The sequence below is a fragment of the Dasypus novemcinctus genome, chromosome 10, assembly GCF_030445035.2.
Source record: "Dasypus novemcinctus isolate mDasNov1 chromosome 10, mDasNov1.1.hap2, whole genome shotgun sequence".
Lineage (NCBI taxonomy): Eukaryota > Metazoa > Chordata > Mammalia > Cingulata > Dasypodidae > Dasypus > Dasypus novemcinctus.
In genome coordinates this window covers 92661167-92665733 of record NC_080682.1, presented here as the reverse complement: position 1 = coordinate 92665733, position 4567 = coordinate 92661167, and the positions used below count along the sequence as shown (strand labels likewise).

Below are 4567 nucleotides of genomic sequence, written 5' to 3'. Positions count from 1 at the left end.
TGACTTGCATTGATTAAATTACCTATTAAGATTGGCTTGACTCAACCAGGTCATCAGGGCATGATCCAGACTGAGTCCCTGTTCCCCCAGTGGGCTGATATAAACAGACAGACACTCACTCAAGAAGGCACATGACAAGAGAGAAAACTGTCAGTTTTTATCATGGAGCCATGGGAGGAGAGATGAGCCATTCACTGGATGATCCACCACCAAAGAGAACAGAGAGATGAGCAGCTGAGCAGGCTCAGAAAGACATATGCCCTATACCATAGATTGATAGAAGGAGCCCCAAGAGACCAGACAGAGATCATCCTCATCCCGACTCAAAGCGTGACAATTGATCCTGGTAAGAGCAAACCTGAGCCAAACTCACCAGGGCCCTGCAAGTGTAATCTTCTTCCCCAAACAAGCACCTCTCAAAAAGCCAACAGATTTCTGACTCTGCACAAGCACCCGACTGGCCCATCAACACAGAACTTGGCACCAGCTGTAGGGTGATGCTTTTGCAATGACCGAAATTTCTAAAACAGTCCTACAAATGGGAAGGGCACTTTTTGAAGGAACTGCAAAGTGTTGTTGGAAAAAACCCAGACTGCCATGAAGAGATGGCCAGCAGGAATACAGATGCCAAAGAGATTCCTGATGAGGCCCCAGAAGGAAATGATGAAACTATTATTGGAAACTGGGGGAAAGGCATTCCATGCCTTAAAGCCACAGAGAACTCAGCAAGACAGACCCCCAGTGCTTTATGGATGGCAGAACCTGAAAACTACCAGACTGGACAACTAGCCAAGGCGACCTCCAAATCAAATATGGAAAATGCAGCCTGGCCTCCTGCCGTAGCTTACAGGAAAATGCTAGTGAAAGAGACAAGCCGAGCACAGAATTGTGTGAAATGCAAGTTTATATTTATAAAATCTATGACAATTTTTTTGGCAAAAAATAAAATATATATATATAAGTATTCATTATTGCATTTAAATATATAGTTCTTTCTAACTAAAGAACTTGAATTTATTAATTATTTCTTGTTTAATTGTATACTAAACTCTGAAATTTTTAAATTATTTCTTCTTTATTATTGAGGTTTCCATTTTTTTTTTAATGTCATAATAGTTTAATATGGTTTGATGTTTCACATTATGATGTTAAATGCCAGGTATATACTTCCTACTTTTGTTGATTAGCTAGCATTGACAAATCAACTTCAAACTGTTAGAGAGAATCTACCAGGTCGTCATCAGTCCATTCTTCCTTCTCATGTTTGGATTTCTTTGAGATATAATCATCGTCTTCATAGCCCTTCCTCTTCTTCGTAATTACATTAAGTGCAAGCTCAGCAGAGTGACATCTTTCCAACTTCTGTTTCAGAACAGCAACTTCTTCCGATCTGGGTGGTTCATATTTTTTTACCAAGTTTCTCATGCTTTTCATTATCTCTAGAAACTGTGAGAAGCAAGTTCTATTCTCTTTCAGCATAAGGCTCTCTGATAAATAACTTTCCATAGTAATTCCAGCCCTGGAAGCACTAGATATAATAGCCGTCAGAGCAATCTGGGAAGGTGTATATAAAAGGTAAGCATCCGTCAATGCAACTCTATTAAGTAAGTCATCAGCTGTTTTCCTCAAAAACTCAGGGTTCTCCAACATGGGATAAGGAGTCTTTAAATCAATGAGGAAGCCCTCAAACGGTCTGTAAGGATTGTGGACAATAAGGTGGAAATTAAGTTGCTGTATCAGTAGTAGTTCACATTCCAAAATCTGTTCTAGTGTCTTCTCCTGTCCAAGAGGACTCTCTCGAAGATTTCCAACAAATTGTGGACTAGAGACATTGAACTCATCGACTTTGCAGCCCAGAAAAGCACAAGTGAGCATTATTATTCGGGGGTGGTATTCCATTACTGAGTTATTAAGATAAAAACGCTTGAAATACATACACGCTGTACCCACAACAGTCTTTGGCATTGTTGGCTTAAACACTGAACAGAATTCCAATAATTTTTCTCATAGTATTTGCAGAGTACCATTTCTTCATGAGGTTAAGAAAGACTAGATCATTGGGAAGAACCTTCCCGCTCGCCACCGCTTTGTATTTAAATGGTTGGCGTCAGCCCGCAGTCCTGCCAGCTGCTCCTCGCTGGCGAAAGTCCAGTGCCGCTGCTGCCTACTGTTGTGGTACATCTTGGAGCCCCACACCGGATTAGGACGGGTGGGTGGCTGGAGAAAAGAGCCCCAAAACAGCAACACTAACTCTGCCACAACCAGGACCCCGCGGAAGCCGAAAACACCGAGGTTTCCATTTTGATCTCATACAATTTTTTTGGGAATGTGAATTTAGGAAGTTTTTTTTTTTTTTTTAACAGTAGAGAACAAAGAATATGTTCTCTTATTGGAAAATAAAGTAAATTTATTTTTCATTTATTTTCAAGTTTCATATATTTTTCTATATTTTCCACTAGGCAAAATCTCCAGATACTACTTTTGAAATTGTGCATACTTCTAATTTTGAAACAATAATTTCACATTTAAGATTGGTGCTGAGGCAGGCACGTTTACGGAATAGGAAGAAAAGTGGAAAACCTGATAGAAGAACATGGCTATGAAACACATGGCCATGGAACCTCACCTGGAGCCCTCCTGAGGGAAAGACCCTATCAGAAGGCTGCTGTGAAAACACCACAATGAGAACTCCATTTGGAACAAGATTTCCTCTGGGTTCAGGGGAAAGCCCTGGGTATTTTCAAGGGGCCTCACCACTGGGTTCCCTGGAGAATGACAGGTGGGGTGATCAATCAGAACAGCAAGTAGTGGGACCCCTCCCCTCAACATTAGCAAGGGGAGGAATAATGAATAGCTTCAAAAGTAACCACAAAAGCCAAATCGTTCTCTCTCTGCCTGGAACAGCCTGCACCTACACCTGGGATGTGTACTTGTTATTTTCTCCCTTATCTAGTCTCTTTTTCCATTTTTCTCGATAAACTACTGACCTAACCAAACCGGCATGCTCTTAAATTCTTCAGTCAAGAATCTAGAGGATCCCGTCTTCAGTGCAGTTCAATCAGAGAACTATTTCAGACCATCACATTACTCCTGAGTACTGTTTGGTGATATTCCATCTATTTAGTCCATATAAGGATAATGAAATACAGTTTATTTAAGGATGATTGACTCAAATAAAACTGAATTCAAATATCACTTTATTACTCATCATCATTGGTCCTTGGGCAACCACTTTTACTCTATGACTTTTAAAACTTTTATTTGTAAATTTAAGATAAAATCTTTCTCATATAACTGTTATGATAATTTAAAAAGATATAAAGTGATATGACATCAAGTAACAGGGCCAAACGTATTTTGATATTCCAATTAAGGTTACTATTGTATATTAAAATTTTTCCAAAACTGTTTTCATATTATCTAATTATGATATTTATGTAAAATATCTTCCTTATTTTCTTTTTCTTCTCCTCTCTCCCCTTCACATCATTATTGGTTTACAAGCAAAACTCAATCCTCTCTTCCTATGTTTTAATGATTTTTTTTTCAAATTTAATTTTATTAGCATATTTTGCTGGGGAAATCAGCATATGCTCAGTGGCCATATACCATGTATATAGTGGGCCATATACATCCTACCACCATTCTCCCTGCCTTTTCATTGTGCGCTGAAACTTCTATATTGTTTCCTTTCTGCAGTCAGTAAGAGAAGGGAGCACTTAGGTATACTGGAATGACTTGATCTTACTTTCAACCCAAAGCCAGAAACAAGCAACACCAGCAGTTTATCAGGGTTTGAGTTCTACACAAAGTTGTTTGGTGCATGCTTTTTCATGTACACTTTCTCTTAGGACATTTAAGCAACACTTATTGCTTATTTATTTAATTATTTATTTTTCAATGATACTTAGATACATAAATGTTAAAGAAAAAATACAGGGGACTGCCATATGCCCAGCTCCCCACAACTCCCACATTTTCCCACATTAACAATATCCTTTATTAGTGTGGTATATTTATTGCAGCTGATGAACACATCATGAAGCATTGTTACTAGGCATGGAGTAAAGTTTACATTGTAGTTTACACTCTTTCCCATCCAATTCTGTAGGTTTGTAAAGATATATAATATGGCCTGTATCTACTGTTGCAATGTCATTCAGGACAATTCCCAAGTCCCAAAAATGTCCCCTCATTACACCTGTTTTTTCTTCCCCCTGCCCTCAGAACCTCCAGTGGCCACTGCCTCCACATCAATGACATAAGTTCTTCCATTGCTAGAATCACAATAAGTCTCTAATAGAACACCAATAGTTTAGTTCATTGTTCATTCCCCAATACTGTGGATTCTAGGATTGTGATGTGTACTCCACCTCTAATTGAGAGGAAGCTTAGATCCCATAGAGTTGATGAATGGGGCTCTCTTGCTTGCAATTGTAGACTGCAAGTTACCCCAAATAGCAGGGGTTCTGAGAGCTCTGCAGACATCCAGACACTGTAGTCAGGGCATATAGCTCAGGAGTTTGGTGCCTTGTCAGTGAGCCCTACTTTGGAATTTATGCTCCCC

General features: G+C 39.3%; 1 pseudogene; it reads right to left on the bottom strand.

Annotated features, from left to right (window-relative positions):
- Positions 1–1093: 1093 nt before the first annotated feature.
- On the bottom strand, positions 1094–2181 carry LOC101414347 (cyclin-H pseudogene; annotated as a pseudogene).
- Positions 2182–4567: the final 2386 nt, after the last annotated feature.